At 45.0% G+C, this 15,495-nt stretch overlaps 1 protein-coding gene across 5 annotated transcripts in view; it reads left to right on the forward strand.

Moving 5' to 3' along the window:
• The window catches only part of sfswap (splicing factor SWAP), a 165,559-nt gene that overhangs the window by 62,269 nt on the left and 87,795 nt on the right, over positions 1-15,495 (forward strand). The gene's annotated exons all lie outside the window — the stretch shown is intronic.

Consider the following 15,495-nt stretch of genomic DNA (forward strand, 5'->3'; position numbering starts at 1 on the left):
AAAGGCATGTCCAAGTAATGTTTACTTGAGTACTGGTAGATAGTTCAAACCTTAATTTTCAATAAGTGGGCTCTTAGAATCCTGTAGATCCTGCCTACATTGCTTTGACATTAAATGCACTGCAAAAATGTTGCCATTTTTTCTTTCAATGCTTGCTTTTTAATTTGTGATTAGTTATTAATTTAATTTTCTTGAACTGTCTTTGGTACTCAAAATTTCAAGTTACAGTTCTACAGCACGGAAACTGGTCCTTCAGCTCAGTTTGTACATGCCAACCAGTGTGCTTGTCCATTGGAGATATTTATTAAGAATTTGAAGCTGTCTACTCTTCTAAATTCAGTGCCATTAATGTGGTCAGGGGTCTAAAGTCTGTGATATCTTCCTCTGTCTTATTGGCATTGAGAGAGGTTATCTTGGCATTCAGTCTCTTTCCTGTATTTTGCCTCATCATTGTTTGACGTGACCCACTGCTCTGGTATCATCGGCAAATTTGAAGATGTGGGAATGGAGCTTAGCTGCACAGTTGAGGGTGAAGAGTGAATATTGAAAGGGACTGAGTACAGATCCCTGATGAATATTGGTGTTGAGTGTGATCGTGGAGGAGATGGTGTTAACTGTCTTCACTGAAATGCATTCAATTTCATGCACATCTTGGGTATGCTAACTTAAGTGCTTGGATGAAGATTCAGTATAGTCACAAAAATGTATATTAGAATCAGACCATTAGAAACCAGCCATTCAGCCTCAGCACCATTGATTTTACCTAACCCGTTCCTGTATTCCATTGACTCTTGATACAGTTGTACAAGGAGTTGGTGAGGCCCTTCTTGGAGTACTGAGTGCAGTTCTTGTTGCCCAGTAAGGAAATCTACAAGTTGGAAGGAATGCAGGGAAGATTCACCAGGATGTTGCCAAGACTGGAGATCTTGAGTAAAACAGAGGTTGGATAGGCTAGATGATTTTAATGAGATTTGTAAAATCACGATGGGTATGATTGAAGTGAACACTCAGACCATAAGACACAAAAGCAAAGTTAGGCCATTCCACCTGACTCTGTTCTGTAATTTGAATTATGGCTGTTGTATTTTCCCTCTCACCACCTTCTCCCTATAACCTTTGACACCCATACTAGTACAGAATCTGTCAGCCTCCCCTTTAAACATAACAAATTACTTGGCCTTCTTGATGAAGAAATTTCCCCTCAAAGTGAAGTATTTTTATTCTGAGGCTGTGCCCTCTCATCCTAGACTCACTCACTGCTGAGAACATCTTCACGTCCACTCTATCCAGCTCTTTTAATATTTGGAAGGCTGCAATGAGATGTCTTCTCATCTTTCCAAAACCCAGCGAGTAGAGACGCAGAGTTATCAAATTCTCCTCAACACTAATTTTCTCATCCCCAGGATCATTCTCGTAAACCTCCTTTGGTCCCTCTCCAATGCCAGCTCATCCTTTCTCAAGTAAGGGGCTCAAAACTACTCACTCCAAATTAGGTCTGATCAATGCCATATAAAGACCCTTCGTTACATCCTTGCTTTTATACTCTAGTCCTCTCAAAATGCATTGCATTTGCATTCTTTACTCAAAATGCAAGTTTTTGAAATCCAAGTCCCTTGGGAAATCCTGCATTACAACTCCCAACTCCCTTTGATTTCCACTTTATGATTTCACTCCTCATTTAGAAAATATTTCATGCCTTTATTTCTTCTGCCAAAGTGCATGACCATACATTTCCTTACACTGTAAAACCTGCCACTTTTTTTGCTGGTTCTCCAAACCCTTTCAAGTCCTTCTGCAGATTCCCTACTTCCTCAACACTACCTGTCCCTCTCACTTTCTTTCTATCATCCACAGAGTAAATATGTCTAGAACTAGATGGTGTTGGTTAAAAGTAAGAGGGGAGACATTTAAAAGGTACTTGAGGAGGAACTTTTTCACTCAGAGGGTAGTCCATATATGAAATGAACTGGCAGAGAAAGCTAAAGAAATGGGTGGAATTACAATGTTCAAAAGTCATATGAGCAGATGCCTTGGATAAGAAAGGCTGAGGACAGTGGTTCTCAACCTTTTTCTTGCCACTCACATACCACTTTAAGTAATCCCTATGCCATCGGTGTTCTGTAATTAGTAAGGGATTGCTTAAGGTGATATGTGAGTGGGAAGGGAAGGTTGAGAATCACTGCTCTAGACCAATTGTTACTGAAATATTTTGCTTGAGAAAAATTGTCATTGGCCCATTTCCTTTGGAGTTATGAAACCATGCACAATGAGTCAATCAAGTGGTTTTCAAACTTTTTATGTGAGTGGAAAGATAAAAGTTGAGAACCACTGGCTTAGAAGGATATGGATCAAATACAGGCAAATGGGATTAGCCCAGAATACCAACTTGGTGAGCATGGATGAATTGAACCAAAAGACCTGTGCTGTCTACTTCCATGACTCAACTCTTTATCTTGTCCAATCCAATTTTGTAGACTGATAGTTTCTTCTTCTTACAGTAATCCTGGAATCAACTGTGTGAAAAAGTGTTCATACCCTCAGACATTTGATCTTGATCCAGATTTTTTTCATTTGTAGGATGGAAAACTCAATATTATTTTCATCACACTGAAACTGACAGCAGCCACTGGTGTTTGAACATGTGCTATTAAATGTGAAAATCCAGAAGCTGTTTGATTCTTTTATTTCCCCCATAGAATGCATCTTTTGTAACTTTCTTGTGGAAGTGTGTGAATCAATATTTCAGTAATTTAAGCAAAAGACATTGAAAATTCTACATTGTGCTTCAGAAATTAGGTTTTGAATGGGATACCTTAACCATCAGCTTCAATAAAACTTTTTTGTATGTGAACTTCATATTGATCAGATAAATATATTGGCTTTTAAAATCATAAATTTGATTTTGTCCACCCTTATTTAGTGTTCTGTTGAATGTTTACAAAATAGGTTAAAAAGCCATTTTTCATGTTGTGAATTAATGTCTTAAGAATTACTTACTGCAACTGGCTTCTTAGTCAACTGTGTCATCTCAAACATTACCCTGAAAGATCATTATGGTCATCCCTGGAGCAACAAGAGATGGGCAAGGATCTGAAAGAATATTTTGATTATGTATTTACAGTGGAGAAGTTCATCAAAGTTAAGTAATAAAGGGAAATTAATACTGATGTCTTGGAACAGTTCCTAATTATAAAAGAGGAGATACTGGAGATATTAAAGCTCATAAAAGTAGTTAAATCCATGGAACCTGATCAACTGTATCCTAGGACATTGTGGGAAGTTAGGGAAGAAATTGCATGGTCGTTGGAATAGATATTTGCATCATTGTTAGCTATGGGTGGGGTAGTAGCAAGAAAGGAGGGTGGCTAGTATTTTGCCTTTATTTAAAAAGGACAGCAAGGACAAGCCAGGAAACTGCAGGCCAGTGAGCTGAACATCAAAGGTGGGAAAGTTAATGGAGGGGGATTCTGAACATCGGGATCTGTCAGCTTCTGGAAAGGCAAGGACTGATTAGGACAATCAGCATGGCTTTTTGTGTGGGACTAGAAGACATGAGTTGTAAGGAGAGGCTGAATAGGCTGGGACTTTTTTCCCTGTAATGTTGGATACTGAGGGTTGATCTTGTAGAGGTGCATAAAATTATGAAGGCCATAGATAAGATCTTCATAGTCTTCACCCCAGGGTAGAGGAGTTAAAAATAAGAAGGTATAGATGTAAGGCGAGAAAGGAAGGACTTAAAAGGGACCTGAGGGACAATGTTTTCACACAAAGTATTGTGGCAAGGAGAAGCGAGCTGCTAGAGGAAGTGGTGGAGGTAGGTATGATTTTAAAAGTCATTTAGACGGGTACATGGATAGGACCAATTTAGGGGCATATTGACCAAATTCAAGCAAATGGTCAGCATGGCTGTTGGGCTAAAGGGGTTGTTTTCGTGCTGTAGAACTCTGTGTGAAATTGACCCCTAATAGCAAGCAGTCTTTTAAAAGAAAAAGCCCGTCCAACTGAGGTCACTGAGGTTTGTTGATAAACAAGAAAAATTGCAGATGCTGGGGTCAAGGGCAAGTGCACAAAAGTTCATGTGAAACTCAGCAGGACTCCCAGCATCCTATACCTTGTATTCCTTCTCTGCAGTCTCCAACCAGATGGCATCAATATTAACTTTTTCCAATTTCTGTTAATCCCCTCCCTCTGGTCTTTCTCTTTCCCTACTCCTCTATCTCCTTTCTTCCAGATGACTGTCCCCATCCCCTCCATCTATCAGAGAGCTGTCCTTAGCCCTCTGCCCTCTCCATTACTTCTCTGCTTTCTCCTCTACCCTCCCACCTGTGTTCACCTATTATCTCTTCCCCTTCTCTTTCCTCCCCTCCCCAACCATTTTATTCAGGGGTTTATCTGATTTCTGACATTCCTGACAAAGGGCTTAGGCACAAAACATCGACTACCTTTCAGTGCCTATGAATACTCCCGAGTTTCTCTCCCACTTTTGTGTACAGCACTGGTCTGTTTCGAGTTTTTCTACCAACAAGATCATTGTTGATCATTGCTCTCCACTGACATAAAGTGTGGGCTTTTAGCACTTGTCATTTCATGCTTCACATTTTACATTGAATGAAGGCCAAGAATTCTTTGGAAATGAATGATATCACAAATAGGTATGAGTCTAAATTGATGGTGAACCTGAGGAGGACTAGGCCATTTGGCCTGTTGATCTTTGTTCTCCCATCTTTGCTGAATGTCCCTTGAAACTGTTTTCATTGATTTCTCTTTCATAATTTTCAGTTTTTCCCCACATTTGTATGAGTTCTGTATTGTTTTTGATTTGCATTTTAGTTTGGGAGTTATAATCTAGGGTCCGCTGACCTTTTCCATCATGCTTGATGTTTTATTAGAATCCACGTTCCACATGGCATTTCAGATTTTTATCTACACAGATCCATTATCCCCTTTGCTGTGATGAATCTTGTGACTTGTTCATGAGAATTGATTCTGATCCACAGATAAGATCCATTGCATTACTTCTTGCCTGCAGTATGCATTGAAAGATTGCATCAAGGTCAAGATACTAGCACAGGTAGAGCATGATACTAGCATGGGTATCAAGCAGAGAGTGGAAATAAAGGGATCCTATTCCATTTGGCTACCGGTTACCATTGGTGTTCCATAGGGGTCAGTGTTGGGGCCACTTCTTTATACATTGTATGATAATGATTTGCATTGTGGAATAAATGGCTTTGTGGCTAAGTTTGCAGATGATACAAAGATAGGCAGAGGGGCAGGTAGTGAGGAGGAAATGGAGAAAGACAGATTAGGAAAATGGGAAAAGAAAAGCCAAATGAAATACAATGATGGAAAAGTGTTTGACCATGTACTTTGGTAGAAGGAATATTATTTGGATGAGGAGAAAATTCAAAATTCAGGGGTGCAAAGGGACTAGAGATTCCTCTTGCAGGATACCCCAAAGGTTAACCTCAAGGTTGAATTGGTAGTGAAGAGGGCAAATGCAATGTTGACATATCTTGAAGAATAGGATAGAAGAGCAGGGATGTGATGTTGAGACTATATAAGGTACTGGTGAGACTTCATTTGGGGTACATTTTTGGGCTCCTTATTCAAGAAAGGATGTGCTGACATTGAAGATGGATCAGAGAAGATTCACAAGAATAATTCCTGGAATGAAGGGATCAGCATATTCAGAATGTTTGATGGTTCTTTGACTGTACTCCTTGGAGTTCAGAAGAATGAGGGGGGACCATGGAAGCATTTCTAATATTGAAAGGCCTGGACAGAATAGATGTGGCAAAGTTGTTTCCTGTGGTTGGGCAGTCTAAGACAAGAAGGCACAACTTCAGGATTGAAGGGCACCCATTTTAAACAGAGATGCAGAAGAATTTATATAGGCAGAAGGTGGTGAACCTCTGGAATTTGCTACAACTAGCGGCAAAGGAGGCCAGGTCATTGGGTATATTCAAGGCAGAGATTGACGGTATCAAAAGATATGGAGAGAAGGCAAGGGGGTAGGGCTGAGTGGGAGAATGGATCAGCTCATGATAGAATGGCAGAGTTGATTTGACGGGCCAAATGGCTTACTTCTGCTCCTATATCCTAGTGTCTAATAATATTAATGCCACACTTACAGCTCAGGAATCCAAGCCTTAAGAGTGTTTAACATTTGGAATAGTATAGAGAGTGCAGTCTTTTTTTTTCACTTATTGTTTTATCATGTTTGAATGATCCTGATGTTTGATAAATAGAGATCTGAACAAATTAAGATTTTATAACTGTATGAAAATTCTGTGGTAATTCTGCCTCACCTGCAGGAAAAAGAATCTCAGGATTGTATGTGATGTCATGTATGTACTCTGACAATAAATCTGGAATGTTAGCAGCTTCTAAAAGTTTAATTCAGTCCCTGGTTTAAAATCTGATGTCTGTCTCCATTACAAATTCTTAGGTTTGCATTTTAACTTGAAATGATTTCAGTTAACTTCTTGCTATGTCACACTCTTCAGTATGCTAAATGCATTGCTGCTCCTCTCCAGGCATACATTGTAAATACAGTTTGACAGGTTCATAGAAGAATCTATTATGGAAAATTGATAACCACAGGTGTATGATTTTGATTGCTTTAATTGTAAATATTTTGAGAATTTCAACATGTTTAGTTGTGTGTGCTTATATCTGGAACATAGCACAGGAATGGGCCCTTTGGCCCTCCATGTTGGTGCATGGTCTTTTCCCTCTATTTCCTGCCTATTCCCATGTTAATACTTGTTAAGCATTGCTATTTTATCTGCTTCTATCACTTCTCCTTGCAGCGAGTTTCATTCTCTGTGTAAATAAAAACTTGGCTTGCATGTTTTCTATAAACTTTGGCCCTCTCACCTTAAACTTCTGCCCTCACATCTTTGACATTTCCACCCTGGGGAAAATACTCTTGACTGTCTATCCCTTTTCTGGTTCTGATAATTGTGCATACTTCTATGAGTTCACACTTCAGAGAAGGCAATCTGAGTTCGTCATCCTCTCCTTGTAGCTAATACACTTTCATCCAGGTAACATTCAGCTGAACCACTTCAGTACCTTTTCCAAACCCTCCTGTGCTATGGTGACCAGAACAGCTCCTGATACTCTCAATGTGACCTAACCACAATTTTATGTTGCTGCAACATGACTTGCCAACTTTTATACTTAATACCTTGACCAATGAAAACAAGAAAACCATATGCCACCTTTACCATCTGATCCACATTGTTGTCACTTTCAGGCAGTTCTGGACTTGCACCCCAACATCCCCCCACCCACCCCCCCCGTTCATCTGTACCTCTTGGGGTACTGCCATTTATTGTTTACTTTCTTCTTGCATTTGACTTCCCAAAATGCAACCCATCACACTTGTCTGGATCAAACTCCATTTGCATTTGTCTGCATCATTTTCCAATGCATCTATATTCTGCTGTATCCTTTGATAAGCTTCCTTGCTATCCACAACTCCACCAAGTTTAAAATAAATAAAAACTAAAATAAATAAATTTCCATCGCTGTATCTCGAAGCAGCAGACTGGATGGAAGTTGAACATGATTATACTGAATGCTGATGTTTGGCTAATACTGATGTTTTTATACCATCTGCTGTAATCTTGCACGTGGTTTGATAAAATGCAATTGAATTTGTTTTTTTCTCAGGTGCACTGTTTATCATGAATGTAATTGAATGGTAGGGTTGGCCTCTTAAATTACACCAATGATTTATGACTTTCACAGACAATGAATAGAATCATGGAATGTGATTCCCAGAGGACTGCAGTTCTAGGCAATAAAAATTGAATTTGACTCTCACTATAAAACCAGAGGGCCTAATTCTTCTTTGGAATTGAAGAATACAATCCTAGAAAGTGCTAGTAAAAATTTCAGGAAATTTGTGGAATAAGAAGTGGTGAATTTATTAGAAAGATGTCATGCTGGTAATGCATTCATTGAATTAATGCTTTTTACACTGTGGAGTTGCTGTCCTGCAGATAGGTTGAGCTTTTGCTTATGACAAATGTGACTGACATTTTAAATAATGCCCTAAGCCCAGAATCTCAGAAATATAAGTAATGACAGAATTTCAGAATTGTGTTATGCTAAGTCACAAAACCTAGCATTTAAATGTCTGAGTGCTTTTATTTTTACTTGTAGGTTTTGAAAAGGCAATTTGTACATTTTAGGCTTGAAAATACACTCTGACAGAAAAGTTTCTAAAAGGTGATTCTTGGCAAGACTTTTTCATTTCCATCAGTGCCTTGCTTGTTCTTATCTCTCTAACCTCCGGTCTAGCCCCGGTCCGGGCGAAGGGTAGACGGCGGCGGCCCCGATACGGGCAGGAGCAAGGGGGAGACGGCGGCCCCGGCCTCGGTCGAGTGAGGCAGGCGGAGGCCCCAGTCCAGGCACAGGGAGAGCAGCAGCGGCCCCGGCCCTGGTCCGGGCGAAGGGTAGACGGCGGCGGCCCCGATACGGGCAGGAGCAAGGGGGAGACGGCGGCCCTGGCCTCGGTCGAGTGAGGCAGGCGGAGGCCCCGGTCCGGACAGGGAGTGGGAGGCGGCGGCCCCATTCCGGGCACAGGGAGAGCAGCAGCGGCCCCGGTCCGGGCGAAGGGTAGACGGCGGCGGCCCCGATCCGGGCAGGAGCAAGGGGGAGACGGCGGCCCCGGCCTCGGTCGAGTGGGGCAGGCGGAGGCCCCGGTCCGGGCAGGGAGTGGGAGGCGGCGGCCCCAGTCCAGGCACAGGGAGAGCAGCAGCGGCCCCGGCCCCGGTCCGGGCGAAGGGTAGACGGCGGCGGCCCCGATACGGGCAGGAGCAAGGGGGAGACGGCGGCCCCGGCCTCGGTCGAGTGAGGCAGGCGGAGGTCCCGGTCCGGGCAGGGAGTGGGAGGCGGCGGCCCCAGTCCAGGCACAGGGAGAGCAGCAGCGGCCCCGGCCCCGGTCCGGGCGAAGGGTAGACGGCGGCGGCCCCGATACGGGCAGGAGCAAGGGGGAGACGGCGGCCCCGGCCTCGGTCGAGTGAGGCAGGCGGAGGTCCCGGTCCGGGCAGGGAGTGGGAGGCGGCGGCCCCAGTCCAGGCACAGGGAGAGCAGCAGCGGCCCCGGCCCCGGTCCGGGCGAAGGGTAGACGGCGGCGGCCCCGATACGGGCAGGAGCAAGGGGGAGACGGCGGCCTCGGTCGAGTGAGGCAGGCGGAGGCCCCGGTCCGGACAGGGAGTGGGAGGCGGTGGCCCCAGTCCGGGCACAGGGAGAGCAGCAGCGGCCCCGACCCCGGTCCGGGCGAAGGGTAGACGGCGGCGGCCCCGATCCGGGCAGGAGCAAGGGGGAGACGGCGGCCCCGGCCTCGGTCGAGTGGGGCAGGCGAAGGCCCCGATCCGGGCAGAGAGTGGGAGGCGGCGGCCCCAATCCAGGCACAGGGTGAACTGCGGCGGCCTCGGCCGCGGTCCGGGCAGTATGGACCGACCTAGGAGGGGAGGCAGGCCCCTCCAGCCCGGGTAAGAAACCTGCATAGGAGAAGGCCACTCCGATATAAAACCTACGACCCAAGGACCTCGCTGCCACGTCCCAGCTTGCTTGGCCACGGCACACGAACCATGGGTGTAAAGGGTGGGGCCAGTACTGCGCGCACTGCACTCCACCTAAAAGCTCCTTTGCGCAGGCCCGAGGACAAGTCCACGTCCTCCCCCTCAACGTCCTCCCCCTCCACGTCCTCCCCCTCCACGCCCTCCCCCTCAAAAGATGTTCACAAACTCAAGCAAGCATGCTGGAACATCAGAACCATGCTAGACAAGGCTGACAGCCACCGACCTGAACGTCGGTCTGCCCTCATTGCACATGAACTCCTCAGACTTGACGTCGACATAGCCGCTCTCAGTGAAGTCCGCCTGGCAGATGTAGGCAGCCTCCAAGAACGCGGCGCGGGCTACACACTCTACTGGTCTGGCAAGCCTTCGGATGAACGACGCCTATCTGGTGTAGGCTTCATGGTCAAGAGCTTCATTGCCTCCAAACTCGAAAACCTTCCGACAGGCCTCTCGGACCGAATCATGTCCATGCGACTCCCACTTCAAAACAAGCGTCATATCACCCTCATCAGTGTCTATGCTCCAACCCTCCAGGCGGAACCAGCAGAAAAGAACAAGTTCTACACCGACCTGCGCAACCTCATCCAACGTACCCCTACAGCCGACAAGGTTGTCATCCTGGGCGACTTCAACGCTCGTGTCGGCAAAGACTCAGAAACCTGGCCAGGAATCCTGGGCAAGCATGGCGTCGGCAAGTGCAACGACAATGGGCGCCTCCTGTTGGAGCTCTGCGCAGAACAGCGACTTGTCATTACAAACACCCTTTTTCAGCAGAGGGACAGCCTTAAGACCACCAGGATGCATCCCCGATCCAAACACTGGCACCTCCTGGACTACATCCTGGTGCGAGAAAGTGACAAACAAGATGTGCTCCACACCAGGGTCATGCCTAGCGCGGAATGCCACACTGACCACCGGCTGGTTCGCTGCAAGCTCAACCTTCACTTCAAGCCAAAGCCCAGGAACAATAAAGCCCCCAGAAAGAGGCTCAATGTTGGAAACCTGCAGTCAGACGAAGCGAGAGGAAACTTCCAGGCAAACCTCAAAGCAAAGCTCGACGTTGCAACCCGCCTCACGGACCCGTCCCCTGAAACCCTCTGGGATCAGTTGAAGACTACCATACTGCAATCCACTGAAGAGGTACTGGGCTTCTCCTCCAGGAAAAACAAGGACTGGTTTGACGAAAACAGCCAGGAAATCCAGGAGCTGCTGGCAAAGAAGCGAGCTGCCCACCAGGCTCACCTTACAAAGCCGTCCTGTCCAGAGAAGAAACAAGCCTTCCGTCGCGCATGCAGCCATCTTCAGCGCAAACTCCGGGAGATCCAAAATGAGTGGTGGACTAGCCTTGCCAAACGAACCCAGCTCAGCGCGGACATTGGCGACTTCAGGGGTTTCTACGAGGCTCTAAAGGCTGTGTACGGCCCCTCACCCCAAGTCCAAAGCCCGCTGCGCAGCTCAGACGGCAAAGTCCTCCTCAGCGACAAGATCTCCATCCTCAACCGATGGTCAGAACACTTCCAATCTCTTTTCAGTGCCAACCGCTCAGTCCAAGATTCCGCCCTGCTCCAGCTCCCTCAACAGCCCCTAAGGCTAGAGCTGGATGAGGTTCCCACCCTGGATGAGACATATAAGGCAATCGAACAACTGAAAAGTGGCAAAGCAGCAGGTATGGATGGAATCCCCCCAGAAGTCTGGAAGGCTGGCGGCAAAACTCTGCATGCCAAACTGCATGAGTTTTTCAAGCTTTGTTGGGACCAAGGTAAACTGCCTCAGGATCTTCGTGATGCCACCATCATCACCCTGTACAAAAACAGAGGCGAGAAATCAGACTGCTCAAACTACAGGGGAATCACGTTGCTCTCCATTGCAGGCAAAATCTTCGCTAGGATTCTACTAAATAGAATAATACCTAGTGTCGCCGAGAATATTCTCCCAGAATCACAGTGCGGCTTTCGCGCAAACAGAGGAACCACTGACATGGTCTTTGCCCTCAGACAGCTCCAAGAAAAGTGCAGAGAACAAATCAAAGGACTCTACATCACATTTGTTGACCTCACCAAAGCCTTCGACACCGTGAGCAGGAAAGGGCTTTGGCAAATACTAGAGCGCATCGGATGTCCCCCAAAGTTCCTCAACATGATTATCCAACTGCACGAAAACCAACAAGGTCGGGTCAGATACAGCAATGAGCTCTCTGAACCCTTCTCCATTAACAATGGCTTGAAGCAAGGCTGTGTTCTCGCACCAACCCTCTTTTCAATCTTCTTCAGCATGATGCTGAACCAAGCCATGAAAGACCCCAACAATGAAGACGCTGTTTACATCCGGTACCGCACGGATGGCAGTCTCTTTAATCTGAGGCGCCTGCAAGCTCACACCAAGACACAAGAGAAACTTGTCCGTGAACTACTCTTTGCAGATGATGCCACTTTAGTTGCCCATTCAGAGCCAGCTCTTCAGCGCTTGACGTCCTGCTTTGCGGAAACTGCCAAAATGTTTGGCCTGGAAGTCAGCCTGAAGAAAACTGAGGTCCTCCATCAGCCAGCTCCCCACCATGACTACCAGCCCCCCCACATCTCCATCGGGCACACAAAACTCAAAACGGTCAACCAGTTTACCTATCTCGGCTGCACCATTTCATCAGATGCAAGGATCGACAATGAGATAGACAACAGACTCGCCAAGGCAAATAGCGCCTTTGGAAGACTACACAAAAGAGTCTGGAAAAACAACCAACTGAAAAACCTCACAAAGATAAGCGTATACAGAGCCGTTGTCATACCTACACTCCTGTTCGGCTCCGAATCATGGGTCCTCTACTGGCACCACCTACGGCTCCTAGAACGCTTCCACCAGCGTTGTCTCCGCTCCATCCTCAACATCCATTGGAGCGCTTACACCCCTAACGTCGAAGTACTCGAGATGGCAGAGGTCGACAGCATTGAGTCCACGCTGCTGAAGATCCAGCTGCGCTGGATGGGTCTCGTCTCCAGAATGGAGGACCATCGCCTTCCCAAGATCGTGTTATATGGCGAGCTCTCCACTGGCCACCGTGACAGAGGTGCACCAAAGAAAAGGTACAAGGACTGCCTAAAGAAATCTCTTGGTGCCTGCCACATTGACCACCGCCAGTGGGCTGATAACGCCTCAAACCGTGCATCTTGGCGCCTCACAGTTTGGCGGGCAGCAACCTCCTTTGAAGAAGACCGCAGAGCCCACCTCACTGACAAAAGGCAAAGGAGGAAAAACCCAACACCCAACCCCAACCAACCAATTTTCCCTTGCAACCGCTGCAATCGTGTCTGCCTGTCCCGCATCGGACTTGTCAGCCACAAACGAGCCTGCAGCTGACGTGGACTTTTTACCCCCTCCATAAATCTTCGTCCGCGAAGCCAAGCCAAAGAAAAAAAGAACCTCCTCAGGCCTCACAACTCAGATCTTTGGACACCTCAAATTCTGTGCATCGCTGATTTTCTTCATCCCATATTTGGCAGCTATACTTCCTGACTGGCTTCTAAGCTCTTACTTTTTGCCTAAAACTCTTATTTTAATCATCCTCTTTCATAGACTTGACTTATGGGTCAACATGATATGTTGTCCCTATGAAGTGCTTTATTTGTGTTTAAGATGTTGTGTAACTACTACTATTTAAAGAGGGTCCAAGCATCAAACAGTCCCTCAGGATCAAACATTTAGTTCCAGTCCAGTTTGTGGTTTCTGAGGTGTCTAATGAGCAATGTGGGAACCACAGATGAAGTGGTGGGTGGTTAATTTATGAGGTGATACATTTCTCCATTCAGGTAGTGCATATTTTTGCTCCCAGTATGCATCTTCAAATTTCTTAACATTTTGTGGCGATGTGATGTCCAAACTCGTGTCAACTGGAATGGTGGTAAGAGTTGGGAGTTTTACATTTCTAGTGGGTAGTCTATAACTCTTTTTGGATATGCAACAAGTAGATAACAAATTGAGACAGGATTGGATTCAACTATGAAGGCTCTTAAATTCAGTTGTGGTGAAGTTCATTTTGACAGCTGACATGTGATTGTATTGATATGGTTGATACTAAAAACAAATCATTAACTGATTTGTAAACTTTCTAAATGCTGAATGTGGTATGCTTCATTTGAGAAGCCTGATGGAAGGAAAATACTTGAATTTTTATCTCGCCTTTCATAACTGCAGAGCAATTCGAAGTGTTTTATAGTTGATGAAGAGAATCACTGTTGTAATGCAACAGTGATTGTGCATAGCAAGATCATATTGACAGGGAAATTTGTGCATGTGATGCTAATTTTGGAATAAATATTGGTCAGGCTAAAAGTATTGGTCAGATAACCACGCACACACATGCATGTTGAACATTGAGAGCAAGGAGCCATCTTAAAAGACAACTGCTCTTGAAAATATTTCAGAATTCCATATATTCTACAACTATTTCTTCAGATTGAAATATAGTAAATAAAATCCCATTATTTAAAAAGTAGGGGAAGAGAAAATGTGAGTAGAAAACCAATTAGCCTGACATCTGCAGCAAGGAAAATTGCACAATTGGTCATTAAAGAAATGGCAATGGAACATTTAGAAAATAATAAGATTCTGCAAGATTATTGTAGATTTGCAGAATACCATGTGCACCTCTAGTTACCCCATTACAAGAATGAAGACTGGAAAGAGTATAGAAAAAAATTACCAGGATGTTGTTTGGTTTAGAGGATATGTTGTGAGAGGTCAGACAAACTTGAGTTGTTTTTTCTGGAGCATCAGAGAATGAGGGGTGACCTTTTAGAGGTTTATTAAGTCATAAGAGGCATTAAAATGGTGGACTGTCAGAATATTTTCCCCAGGGTCAAAGCCTTGCACACCTTGTTTAAGGTGAGGGAGATCAAGTTTAAAGGAGATGTGTGGGGAAAATTATTTACAGAGTAGTGAGTGCCTGGAGAGATCTGCCAGGGTTATTGGTGGAAATAAATGCAATAGTAGTGTTTAAGAGGCTTCTACCTGGACATATAAATAAGAAGGAGATGGAGGGATATCAATCAGTTGCAAGCAGCAGAATCAATTTGATTTGGACATAGTGTTCAGCATATGTGTGCCAAAGGGCCTGTACTGTATTGTTCTCTGTATTTATAAAAAGCAATAAAAACACAAAAATGCTGGAAGAACTCAGCAGGTTTTGCAGCATCCATAGGAGGCAAAGATATATAACCAACATTTCGGGCCTGAGCACTTTTACATTGTGTCAAGGGCTCAGGCCTGAAATGTTGGTTATATATCTTTAGCTCTTTTGGATGCTGTGAGACTTGCTGAGTTCCTCCAGCAGTTTTGTATTTTTACTACAATCAGAGTGTCTGCAGACTTCTGTGTTTCACTATGAAAAGCAATAAATCTGTTTGAGGTTTTTGAAGTTGTAACCAGCAATATGAAAGTGGATGCTAATATGCTTTTTTGAGAAAGCCTTTGATATGAAGCCTTGCTTATTATGAAAACAGAAACCCATTCATCTGTCCATGTAGAGCAGTGGTTTTCAAACTTTTTCTTTCCACTCACATACCTCTTTAAGTAATCCCTATGCCATAGGTGCTCTGGATTATGGATTACTTAAAGTGGTAAGTGAATGGCGGGGGTGGGGGGGGAGGTTGAGAATCACTGTTCTAGACCCAATTGTTACTGAAATATTTTGCTTGAGAAAAATTGTCATTGGCCCATTAACTTAGGACTTATGAAACCGTGGACATAACAGTGTTTTTCAAACCTTTTCCTTTTCGCTCACATACCACCTAAAGCAATCCCTTACTAATCACAGAGCACCAATGGCAGAGGGAAAGAAAGAGGTTTGAAACCACTGATGTGGAGTAATCAGTCACGTTCCCTCTTTGATTTTTCCCTGTCC

The sequence above is a fragment of the Narcine bancroftii genome, chromosome 4 (assembly GCF_036971445.1).
Source record: "Narcine bancroftii isolate sNarBan1 chromosome 4, sNarBan1.hap1, whole genome shotgun sequence".
Classification (NCBI taxonomy): Eukaryota; Metazoa; Chordata; class Chondrichthyes; order Torpediniformes; family Narcinidae; genus Narcine; species Narcine bancroftii.